Source organism: Oncorhynchus kisutch, unplaced genomic scaffold, assembly GCF_002021735.2.
Source record: "Oncorhynchus kisutch isolate 150728-3 unplaced genomic scaffold, Okis_V2 scaffold4040, whole genome shotgun sequence".
NCBI lineage: Eukaryota > Metazoa > Chordata > Actinopteri > Salmoniformes > Salmonidae > Oncorhynchus > Oncorhynchus kisutch.
In genome coordinates, this window is record NW_022265985.1 from 163,404 (window position 1) to 176,596 (window position 13,193).

The 13,193-nt window shown below is 50.6% G+C and overlaps 1 pseudogene; it reads left to right on the forward strand.

Annotated features, from left to right (window-relative positions):
• LOC116373410 (dachshund homolog 1-like) overlaps positions 1-12,985 on the forward strand; it is an 81,332-nt pseudogene extending 68,347 nt beyond the window's left edge.
• Positions 12,986-13,193: the final 208 nt, after the last annotated feature.

The window sequence follows — 13,193 nt, forward strand, 5'->3', positions numbered from 1 at the left end:
TGATCTGTAGAGGTAAAAACAACACAACTCAATCTGATCTGTAGAGGAGGTGAAACAACACAACTCAATCTGATCTGTAGAGGGAGGTGAAACAACAACAACTCAATCTGATCTGTAGAGGAGGTGAAACAACACAAACTCAATCTGATCTGTAGAGGAGGTTAAAACAACACAACTCAATCTAATCTGTAGAGGAGGTTAAACAACACAACTCAATCTGATCTGTAGAGGAGGTTAAACAACAGAACTCAATCTGATCTGTGGAGGTTAAACAACACAACTCAATCTGATCTGTAGAGGTTAAACAACACAACTCAATCTGATCTGTAGAGGTTAAACAACACAACTCAATCTGATCTGTAGAGGTTAAACAACACAACTCAATCTGATCTGTAGAGGAGGTTAAACAACACAACTCAATCTGATCTGTAGAGGAGGTGAAACAACACAACTCAATCTGATCTGTAGAGGAGGTTAAACAACACAACTCAATCTGATCTGTAGAGGAGGTTAAACAACACAACTCAATCTGATCTGTAGAGGAGGTTAAACAACACAACTCAATCTGATCTGTAGAGGAGGTTAAACAACACAACTCAATCTGATCTGTAGAGGAGGTTAAACAACACAACTCAATCTGATCTGTAGAGGAGGTGAAACAACACAACTCAATCTGATCTGTAGAGGAGGTTAAACAACACAACTCAATCTGATCTGTAGAGGAGGTTAAACAACACAATCTGATCTGTAGAGACACGGAAACTAATTAAAGAAACAGAGCAGCTGTTGCCTTTATGCCAACTGGCAGAGATAGCAGGCGTCTGTCTGTGAAGAGTGAGAGGAGCAAGACAAAGAGTGTGATTTAAACTTGGCCATGACATAGTTATCAGTAGTGCAGGAGAACAGACATCTGTGAACACAGTATTACAGTATACTCAGGGACAGTGTGTGTGTCCATCTGTGTGTCTTCAGTGGTGCCACACTGAAAAGGTTGGTGTTCAGAGTGGGTGTGTTTCTTGTGTTTGTCAGTTGTAGTTTAGTCGTGGACACAGCCAATCACAATCTTCCTCTACTTTGCATGTTCTGAATAATTAATATCACCATCACGCTCTCTCTTTGTCTTTCCCCAGAAGAGCCCAACACAACGGTAAATGCATTCTGATGACTTCTCTGCTATCTTCTTTTGTCTCTCCGCAAGATGACTGTGGTTCCCTGAGCACCCAGACAGTCAGAGAACCAATCAGAGAGTCATTCAGAGAGCAGTCAGAGAACCATCGGAGATGGCTATGAGAGGCTGTCGTTCTCGGGGCAGAAGCTTCCTCCAGGGTTCCCCGGGCCCTTTATCTTCCCTGAGGGCTGTCGTCAATAGAGACTCTGCTCACTAACATCCAGGTGGGGCTCTACTCTCTGTTCTCTACTGAATCGTCCCAGAAGGTGTAACGGTGACCATGTTTTGATGAACCAGGTTCTGATGAACCATGTTTTACTGAACCATGTTTTACTGAACCATGTTTTGCTGAACCATGTTTTGCTGAACCATGTTTTGCTGAACCATGTTTTGCTGAACCATGTTTTACTGAACCATGTTTTGCTGAAGCATGTTTTACTGAACCATGTTTTGCTGAACCATGTTTTACTGAACCATGTTTTGCTGAACCATGTTTTACTGAACCATGTTTTACTGAACCATGTTTTGATGAACCATGTTTTACTGAACCATGTTTTGCTGAACCATGTTTTGCTGAACCATGTTTTACTGAACCATGTTTTACTGAACCATGTTTTGCTGAACCATGTTTTACTGAACCATGTTTTACTGAACCATGTTTTGATGAACCATGTTTTACTGAACCATGTTTTGCTGAACCATGTTTTACTGAACCATGTTTTACTGAACCATGTTTTACTGAACCATGTTTTACTGAACCATGTTTTGATATTGGAGGCTGTATCTTCTTTCTCTACTCACAGTTTGTTATCACACATCTGGATGAGTAACTCCTCCTCATCTCATCTCTCTGTCTGTGTCTCTGGGCTCCTCCTCATCTCATCTCTCTGTCTGTGTCTCTGGGCTCCTCCTCACCTCATCTCTCTGTCTGTGTCTCTGGGCTCCACCTCATCTCATCTCTCTGTCTGTGTCTCTGGGCTCCTCCTCATCTCATCTCTCTGTCTGTGTCTCTGGGCTCCACCTCATCTCATCTCTCTGTCTGTGTCTCTGGGCTCCTCCTCATCTCATCTCTCTATCTGTGTTTCTGGGCTCCTCCTCATCTCATCTCTCTGTCTGTGTCTCTGGGCTCCACCTCACCTCATCTCTCTGTCTGTGTCTCTGGACTCCACCTCACCTCATCTCTCTGTCTGTGTCTCTGGGCTCCACCTCATCTCATCTCTCTATCTGTGTCTCTGGGCTCCTCCTCACCTCATCTCTCTGTCTGTGTCTCTGGGCTCCACCTCATCTCATCTCTCTATCTGTGTCTCTGGGCTCCTCCTCATCTCATCTCTCTGTCTGTGTCTCTGGGCTCCTCCTCATCTCATCTCTCTGTCTGTGTCTCTGGGCTCCTCCTCACCTCATCTCTCTGTCTGTGTCTCTGGGCTCCACCTCATCTCATCTCTCTGTCTGTGTCTCTGGGCTCCTCCTCATCTCATCTCTCTGTCTGTGTCTCTGGGCTCCACCTCATCTCATCTCTCTGTCTGTGTCTCTGGGCTCCTCCTCATCTCATCTCTCTATCTGTGTTTCTGGGCTCCTCCTCATCTCATCTCTCTGTCTGTGTCTCTGGGCTCCACCTCACCTCATCTCTCTGTCTGTGTCTCTGGACTCCACCTCACCTCATCTCTCTGTCTGTGTCTCTGGGCTCCACCTCATCTCATCTCTCTATCTGTGTCTCTGGGCTCCTCCTCACCTCATCTCTCTGTCTGTGTCTCTGGGCTCCACCTCATCTCATCTCTCTATCTGTGTCTCTGGGCTCCTCCTCATCTCATCTCTCTGTCTGTGTCTCTGGCTCCTCCTCATCTCATCTCTCTGTCTGTGTCTCTGGGCTCCACCTCACCTCATCTCTCTGTCTGTGTCTCTGGGCTCCACCTCATCTCATCTCTCTATCTGTGTCTCTGGGCTCCACCTCATCTCATCTCTCTGTCTGTGTCTCTGGGCTCCACCTCATCTCATCTCTCTGTCTGTGTCTCTGGGCTCCACCTCATCTCATCTCTCTGTCTGTGTCTCTGGGCTCCTCCTCATCTCATCTCTCTATCTGTGTTTCTGGGCTCCTCCTCATCTCATCTCTCTGTCTGTGTCTCTGGGCTCCACCTCACCTCATCTCTCTGTCTGTGTCTCTGGACTCCACCTCACCTCATCTCTCTGTCTGTGTCTCTGGGCTCCACCTCATCTCATCTCTCTATCTGTGTCTCTGGGCTCCTCCTCACCTCATCTCTCTGTCTGTGTCTCTGGGCTCCACCTCATCTCATCTCTCTATCTGTGTCTCTGGGCTCCTCCTCATCTCATCTCTCTGTCTGTGTCTCTGGGCTCCTCCTCATCTCATCTCTCTGTCTGTGTCTCTGGGCTCCACCTCACCTCATCTCTCTGTCTGTGTCTCTGGGCTCCACCTCATCTCATCTCTCTATCTGTGTCTCTGGGCTCCACCTCACCTCATCTCTCTGTCTGTGTCTCTGGGCTCCACCTCATCTCATCTCTCTATCTGTGTCTCTGGGCTCCTCCTCATCTCATCTCTCTATCTGTGTCTCTGGGCTCCTCCTCATCTCATCTCTCTGTCTGTGTCTCTGGGCTCCTCCTCATCTCATCTCTCTGTCTGTGTCTCTGGGCTCCACCTCACCTCATCTCTCTGTCTGTGTCTCTGGGCTCCACCTCATCTCATCTCTCTATCTGTGTCTCTGGGCTCCTCCTCACCTCATCTCTCTGTCTGTGTCTCTGGGCTCCACCTCATCTCATCTCTCTATCTGTGTCTCTGGGCTCCTCCTCATCTCATCTCTCTGTCTGTGTCTCTGGGCTCCTCCTCATCTCATCTCTCTGTCTGTGTCTCTGGGCTCCACCTCACCTCATCTCTCTGTCTGTGTCTCTGGGCTCCACCTCATCTCATCTCTCTATCTGTGTCTCTGGGCTCCACCTCACCTCATCTCTCTGTCTGTGTCTCTGGGCTCCACCTCATCTCATCTCTCTATCTGTGTCTCTGGGCTCCTCCTCATCTCATCTCTCTATCTGTGTCTCTGGGCTCCTCCTCATCTCATCTCTCTGTCTGTGTCTCTGGGCTCCTCCTCATCTCATCTCTCTGTCTGTGTCTCTGGGCTCCTCCTCATCTCATCTCTCTGTCTGTGTCTCTGGGCTCCTCCTCATCTCATCTCTCTGTCTGTGTCTCTGGGCTCCTCCTCATCTCATCTCTCTGTCTGTGTCTCTGGGCTCCTCCTCATCTCATCTCTCTATCTGTGTCTCTGGGCTCCTCCTCATCTCATCTCTCTGTCTGTGTCTCTGGGCTCCACCTCATCTCATCTCTCTATCTGTGTCTCTGGGCTCCTCCTCATCTCATCTCTCTGTCTGTGTCTCTGGGCTCCACCTCATCTCATCTCTCTATCTGTGTCTCTGGGCTCCTCCTCATCTCATCTCTCTATCTGTGTCTCTGGGATCCTCCTCATCTCATCTCTCTGTCTGTGTCTCTGGGCTCCACCTCATCTCTCTATCTGTGTCTCTGGGCTCCACCTCATCTCATCTCTCTATCTGTGTCTCTTGAGGATCACCAATCATTATTTAAACCTCAACTCTACCTCCAGCATATTTGTTTTGAATTTTTAAAAATTAAAGTAAACATTTTGACTGGAGATAACAAATTTAGAGACTACAGACTACACACTACATCAGACCACACACTACAGTGATGTATGGATTTAGATTAGAGATGTATAGCCTACACACTACATCAGACTACACACTACAGTGATGTATAGATTAGAGATGTAGAGACTACACACTACAGTGATGTATAGATTAGAGATGTAGAGACTACACACTACAGTGATGTATGGATTTAGATTAGAGATGTAGAGACTACACACTACATCAGACTACACACTACAGTGATGTATAGATTTAGATTAGAGATGTAGAGACTACACACTACAGTGATGTATAGATTTAGATTAGAGATGTAGAGACTACACACTACAGTGATGTATGGATTTAGATTAGAGATGTGGAGACTACACACTACATCAGACTACACACTACAGTGATGTATAGATTTAGATTAGAGATGTAGAGACTACACACTACAGTGATGTATGGATTTAGTGTAACAGCCTCTTGATGTGTGTCTTACTCTGTGCCCTCCAAGCAGGGCTTGCTGAAGGTTGCCATAGACAACACGCGCGCTCAGGACAAGCAGGTGCAGACGGAGAAGTCAGAGCTGAAGATGGAACTGTTCAGAGAGAGGGAGCTAAGAGAGACACTGGAGAGACAGCTCACCATGGAGCAGAAAAACAGAGGTCGGTTACCACAACATTACCCACAACACACTGCACACTACACTACATTACCCACAGTGAACTGTTCAGAGAGAGGGAGCTAAGAGAGACACTGGAGAGACAGCTCACTATGGAGCAGAAAACAGAGGTCGGTTACCACTACATTACCCACAACACACTGCACACTATACTACACTACATTACCCACAACCCACCGACACACCATACTACTCATCTCTGTTTCTAGTGAGCCCTGATAACAAGCACTGCAATTCCTCACAATTCTCAACGGTTGTGTGTATTTCAGTGCTGATCCAGAAGCGTCTGAAGAAAGAGAAGAAGAGTAAGAGGAAACTTCAGGAGGCTCTGCAGTTTGAGTGTAAACTGAGAGACCATGCTGAGCAGACTCTGCAGCAGACTGTAGCGTCAGACAGAGCCCTCTGTGGTAAGTCTCCAGGCTACATTACAGGGGAGCCTAGTGGTTAGAGTGTAGAGGCGGCAGGGGAGCCTAATGGTTAGAGTGTAGAGGCGGCAGGGGAGCCTAGTGGTTAGAATGTAGAGGCGGCAGGGGAGCCTAGTGGTTAGAGTGTAGAGGCGGCAGGGGAGCCTAGTGGTTAGAGTGTAGAGGTGGCAGGGTAACCTAGTGGTTAGAGTGTAGAGGCGGCAGGGTAGCCTAGTGGGTTAGAGTGTAGAGGCGGCAGGGTAGCCTAGTGGTTAGAGTGTAGAGGCGGCAGGGGAGCCTAGTGGTTAGAGTGTAGAGGCGGCAGGGTAGCCTAGTGGTTAGAGTGTAGAGGCGGCAGGGGAGCCTAGTGGTTAGAGTGTAGAGGCGGCAGGGTAGCCTAGTGGTTAGAGTGTAGAGGCGGCAGGGGAGCCTAGTGGTTAGAGTGTAGAGGCGGCAGGGTAGCCTAGTGGTTAGAGTGTAGAGGCGGCAGGGGAGCCTAGTGGTTAGAGTGTAGAGGCGGCTGGGTAGCCTAGTGGTTAGAGTGTAGAGGCGGCAGGGTAGCCTAGTGGTTAGAGTGTAGAGGCGGCAGGGGAGCCTAGTGGTTAGAGTGTAGAGGCGGCAGGGTAGCCTAGTGGTTAGAGTGTAGAGGCGGCAGGGGAGCCTAGTGGTTAGAGTGTAGAAGCGGCAGGGTAGCCTAGTGGTTAGAGTGTAGAGGCGGCAGGGGAGCCTAGTGGTTAGAGTGTAGAGGCGGCTGGGTAGCCTAGTGGTTAGAGTGTAGAGGCGGCAGGGTAGCCTAGTGGTTAGAGTGTAGAGGCGGCAGGGGAGCCTAGTGGTTAGAGTGTAGAGGCGGCAGGGGAGCCTAGTGGTTAGAGTGTAGAGGCGGCAGGGTAACCTAGTGGTTAGAGTGTAGAGGCGGCAGGGGAGCCTAGTGGTTAGAGTGTAGAGGCGGCAGGGTAGCCTAGTGGTTAGAGTGTAGAGGCGGCAGGGTAGCCTAGTGGTTAGAGTGTAGAGGCGGCAGGGGAGCCTAGTGGTTAGAGTGTAGAGGCGGCAGGGGAGCCTAGTGGTTAGAGTGTAGAGGCGGCTGGGTAGCCTAGTGGTTAGAGTGTAGAGGCGGCAGGGTAGCCTAGTGGTTAGAGTGTAGAGGCGGCAGGGGAGCCTAGTGGTTAGAGTGTAGAGGCGGCAGGGGAGCCTAGTGGTTAGAGTGTAGAGGCGGCAGGGTAACCTAGTGGTTAGAGTGTAGAGGCGGCAGGGGAGCCTAGTGGTTAGAGTGTAGAGGCGGCAGGGTAGCCTAGTGGTTAGAGTGTAGAGGCGGCAGGGTAGCCTAGTGGTTAGAGTGTAGAGGCGGCAGGGGAGCCTAGTGGTTAGAGTGTAGAGGCGGCAGGGGAGCCTAGTGGTTAGAGCGTTGGACTAGTAACCGGAAGGTTGCAAGTTCAAACCGCCGAGCTGACAAGGTACAAATCTGTCGTTCTGCCCCTGAACAGGCAGTTAACCCACTGTTCCTAGGCCCTCATTGAAAATAAGAATTTGTTCTTAACTGACTTGCCTGGTTAAATAAAGGTAAAATAAAAAATAAAAGTTTTTACATTTAATTTAATTTAAATTTGACTCTTTATTCTTCATTTTGACTTCATGGTGCAGTTTTCCGTTGTCATTTATGTTCCTTTGTGGAAATGAATGTATTGGCCTTTTACTTCTCATTTACTAGTAATTAGGTGTGATAATTAATGACTAAACTCCTGCCTCTCCGTCATCATTACCCTCCAATCAGACTCACTGACCCAGGAGGTAGACAACGGTAACCAAGGTAACGGCAGGACTGACGCAGAGGCAGCGATACAAGGTACGGCAGCTTCTGAATGGCTCATCCATCCTAGTTGCCTAAATGTCCGGTTGTTTACGTTGAGTTAAACTAACGCCGTTGGTCTGTGTGGCAGCGATCTAGAGGCAGAGTTCCCCACAGACCCCATCTACCCCCCCTCTCTCTGCTGCAGAGTCCCCCACAGACCCCATCTACCCCCTCTCTCTCTCCTGCTCCAGTCCCCCCACATACCCCATCTACCCCCTCTCTCTCTCCTGCTGCAGAGTTCACCACAGACCCCATCTACCCCCTCTCTCTCATGCTCCAGTCCCCCCACAGACCCCATCTACCCCCTCTCTCTCCTGCTGCAGAGTCCCCCACAGACCCCATCTACCCCCTCTCTCTCCTGCTGCAGAGTCCCCCACAGACCCCATCTACCCCCTCTCTCTCCTGCTGCAGAGTCCCCCACAGACCCCATCTACCCCCTCTCTCTCCTGCTGAAGTCCCCCCACAGACCCCATCTACCCCCTCTCTCTCCTGCTGCAGAGTCCCCCACAGACCCCATCTACCCCCTCTCTCTCATGCTCCAGTCCCCCCACAGACCCCATCTACCCCCTCTCTCTCCTGCTGCAGAGTCCCCCACAGACCCCATCTACCCCCTCTCTCTCTCCTGCTGAAGTCCCCCCACATACCCCATCTACCCCCTCTCTCTCTCCTGCTCCAGTCCCCCCACATACCCCATCTACCCCCTCTCTCTCTCTGCTGCAGGGTCCCCCACAGACCCCATGTACCCCCTCTCTCTCTCCTGCTGAAGTCCCCCCACATACCCCATCTACCCCCTCTCTCTCTCCTGCTGAAGTCCCCCACAGACCCCATGTACCCCCTCTCTCTCTCCTGCTGAAGTCCCCCACAGACCCCCATCTACCCCCTCTCTCTCTTTCTGTTGCAGAGTCCCCCACAGACCCCATCTACCCCCTCTCTCTCCTGCTAAAGAGTCCCCCCACATACCCCATCTACCCCCTCTCTCTCCTGCTGCAGAGTCCCCCACAGACCCCATCTACCCCCTCTCTCTCCTGCTGCAGAGTCCCCCCACAGACCCCATCTACCCCCTCTCTCTCCTGCTGCAGAGTCCCCCCACAGACCCCATCTACCCCCCTCTCTCTCCTGCTGCAGAGTTCCCCAACAGACCCCATCTACCCCCTCTCTCCTGCTCCAGTCCCCCTCACTGACCCCATCTACCCCCTCTCTCTCTGCTCCAGTCTTCATCTACCCACTCTCTCTCTCTCTCTCTACTCCAGTCTCCATCTACCCCCTCTCTCTCTCTCTCTCTCTCTCTCTCTGCTCCAGTCTCCATCTACCCCCTCTCTCTCTCTCTCTCTACTCCAGTCCCCATCTACCCCCTCTCTCTCTCTGCTGCAGTCCCCCCACAGACCCCATCTACCCCCTCTCTCTCTCTCTGCTCCAGTCCCCATCTACCCCCTCTCTCTCTCTCTCTCTCTCTCTCTCTCTCTCTCCTGCTGCAGAGTTCCCCGACAGACCCCATCTACCCCCTCTCTCCTGCTCCAGTCCCCCTCACAGACCCCAATCTACCCCCCCTCTCTCTGCTCCAGTCTCCATCTACCCCCTCTCTCTCTACTCCAGTCCCCATCTACCCCCCTCTCTCTCTGCTGCAGTCCCCCCACAGACCCCATCTACCCCCTCTCTCTCTCTCTGCTCCAGTCTCCATCTACTCCCTCTCTCTCTACTCCAGTCCCCATCTACCCCCTCTCTCTCTCTGCTGCAGTCCCCCCACAGACCCCATCTACACCCTCTCTCTCTCTCTCTCACTCTCTCTACTCCAGTCCCCATCTACCCCCTCTCTCTCTCTGCTGCAGTCCCCCCACAGACCCCATCTACCCCCTCTCTCTCTCTCTGCTCCAGTCTCCATCTACTCCCTCTCTCTCTACTCCAGTCCCCATCTACCCCCTCTCTCTCTCTGCTGCAGTCCCCCCACAGACCCCATCTACACCCTCTCTCTCTCTCTCTCTCTCTCTCTCTACTCCAGTCCCCATCTACCCCCTCTCTCTCTCTGCTGCAGTCCCCCCACAGACCCCATCTACCCCCTCTCTCTCTCTCTCTCTCTCTCTCTCTGCTCCAGTCTCCATCTACCCCCTCTCTCTCTCTCTCTCTCTCTCTCTCTCCTGCTGCAGTCCCCCCACAGACCCCATCTACCCCCTCTCTCTCTCTCTCTCTCTCTCTCTCTCTCTGCTCCAGTCTCCATCTACCCCCTCTCTCTCTCTCTCTACTCCAGTCCCCATCTACCCCCTCTCTCTCTCTGCTGCAGTCCCCCCACAGACCCCATCTACCCCCTCTCTCTCTGCTCCAGTCTCCATATACCCCCTCTCTCTCTCTGCTCCAGTCTCCATCTACCCCCTCTCTCTCTCTCTGCTCCAGTCCCCATCTACCCCCTCTCTCTCTCTCTCTGCTCCAGTCCCCATCTACCCTCTCTCTCTCCCTCTCTCTCTGCTCCAGTCTCCATCTACCCCCTCTCTCTCTCTCCTGCTCCAGTCCCCATCTACCCCCTCTCTCTCTCTCTCTCTCTCTGCTCCAGTCCCCATCTACCCCCTCTCTCCCTCTCTCTCTGATCCAGTCCCCATCTACCCCCTCTCTCTCTCTCTCTCTCTCTCTCTGCTCCAGTCCCCATCTACCCTCTCTCTCTCTCTCTCTCTCTCTGCTCCAGTCCCCATCTACCCCCTCTCTCTCTCTCTCTGCTCCAGTCCCCATCTACCCCCTCTCTCTCTCTCTCTGCTCCAGTCCCCATCTACCCCCTCTCTCTCTCTCTGCTCCAGTCCCCATCTACCCCCTCTCTCTCTCTCTCTCCCTCTCTCTCTGCTCCAGTCCCCATCTACCCCTTCTCTCTCTTTGCTCCAGTCTCCATCTACCCCCTCTCTCTCTCTCCTGCTCCAGTCCCCATCTACCCCCTCTCTCTCTCTCTCTGCTCCAGTCCCCATCTACCCCCTCTCTCTCTCTCTCTCCCTCTCTCTCTGCTCCAGTCCCCATCTACCCCCACTCTCTCTCTCCTGCTCCAGTCCCCATCTACCCCCTCTCCCTCTCTCTCTCTCTCTCTCTCTGCTCCAGACCCCATCTACCCCCTCTCCCTCTCTCTCTCTCTCTGCTCCAGACCCCATCTACCCCCTCTCTCTCTCTCTCTGCTCCAGTCCCCATCTACCCCCTCTCTCTCTCTCTCTCCCTCTCTCTCTGCTCCAGTCCCCATCTACCCCCCCCTCTCTCTCCTGCTCCAGTCCCCATCTACCCCCTCTCCCTCTCTCTCTCTCTCTGCTCCAGACCCCATCTACCCCCTCTCCCTCTCTCTCTCTCTCTGCTCCAGTCCCCATCTACCCCCTCTCCCTCTCTCTCTCTCTCTGCTCCAGTCCCCATCTACCCCCTCTCCCTCTCTCTCTCTCTCTGCTCCAGTCCCCATCTACCCCCTCTCCCTCTCTCTCTCCTGCTCCAGTCCCCATCTACCCCCTCTCCCTCTCTCTCTCTCTCTGCTCCAGACCCCATCTACCCCCTCTCCCTCTCTGCTCCAGTCCCCATCTACCCCCTCTCCCTCTCTCTCTCTCTCTGCTCCAGTCCCCATCTACCCCCTCTCCCTCTCTCTCTCTCTCTGCTCCAGACCCTACCCCCTCTCCCTCTCTCTCTCTCTCTCTCTCTCTCTGCTCCAGACCCCATCTACCCCCTCTCCCTCTCTCTCTCTCTCTGCTCCAGACCCCATCTACCCCCTCTCCCTCTCTCTCTCTCTCTGCTCCAGACCCCATCTACCCCCTCTCCCTCTCTCTCTCTCTCTGCTCCAGTCCCCATCTACCCCCTCTCCCTCTCTCTCTCTCTCTGCTCCAGTCCCCATCTACCCCCCCTCTCTCTCTCTCTCTCTCTGCTCCAGTCCCCATCTACCCCCTCTCCCCCTCTCTCTCTGCTCCAGTCCCCATCTACCCCCTCTCCCTCTCTCTCTCTCTCTGCTCCAGTCCCCATCTACCCCTCCTCTCTCTCTGCTGCAGAGTTCCCCGACAGGGACTTGCTCCCTCTTTGTTAGCAGATCAAACATCTAAACCGTTTAAAAGGGAAATTTAATTTAATGTCAGTGAAGCAAAAAAAAGAGCAAGGCCCCGTAATTAATGGCTGTCTTAATTGTCCTCCTGATGTATTTGCATAGACATCATTTGCATAACTTACATGCAGTAATAAATCTTTCCAAAGAGCGTTTTTAACAGACAAGAGGCCCTAGAAAACAAAACATACTTGTTGGATTTATATATACAGAACAATACTCTTGTGTATTTTAGTTTGCTATCTTTGGTCATCTTAGTTTACTATCTTTGGTCATCTTAGTTTACTATCTTTGCTTATCATCTTATAGTATACTATCTTTGCTTATCATCTTATAGTATACTATCTTTGCTTATCATCTTAGTTTACTATCTTTGCTTATCATCTTAGTTTACTATCTTTGCTTATCATCTTAGTTTACTATCTTTGCTCATCATCTTAGTTTACTATCTTTGCTCATCATCTTAGTTTACTATCTTTGCTCATCATCTTAGTTTACTATCTTTGCTCATCATCTTAGTTTACTATCTTTGCTCATCATATTTGATTTTCACCTGTTGTTTCTCAGATGGAAGACTCTTCCTGAAAACCACAGTGATGTATTGAAGACAACATGGAGAGAAGAGAAGATCGATTCGAGCACCATTGAAGAGATTCCAGGGACTTGCAGCAGCAACATCATGGACGTGTCACTGTCATAAAAGACTGACAATACACAACACAGAACAAATAATCAAAGAATTGTGATAACAGTGTTCCGTGCAATACCAATGTCTTTCACAGAAACACAATCACAGCAAAGTGGAACTGAAGGAGAGATTTTTCTACTTGATTTAAACCAGCCTGAATGCTCAGAGAAGGACAAATCCACTTCCAATGTTTGACTTGTATTCCTGTCTCAAGTTTTATAAGATTTCAACGTTTTAAAGCATAATGTCACGAAGGTCGGTAAATCTAGAGGTTAATTTATTACGTTATTTCTGTACATAAATTGATACAATGTTTCATTACAATATTTGTTTTTGCTGTTTATTCTAGTGATGAAAAATGACAGTTAGGCCTTGGCCATTGTTGTATATGAGATGAAAGGGAAAGGATTCCTGACCCATGGAATGATATGTACATAAAGTAAAGAGATTGTATTGTGTATTGTAATGCAGTAGATCAGCTAGATGAAAAAAGAATACAAACATTCTCATCTGTCTCAGTCTTATGTCTTCTAATGGTCAATACCAATCAGTCCTTCAATACCCATAAGTCCCTCAATACCCATAAGTCCCTCAATACCAATCAGTCCTTCAATATCCATCAGTCCCTCAATACCCATAAGTCCCTCAATACCCATCAGTCCCTCAATACCCATCAGTCCCGCAATACCCATCAGTCCCTCAACACCCATCAGTCCCTCAA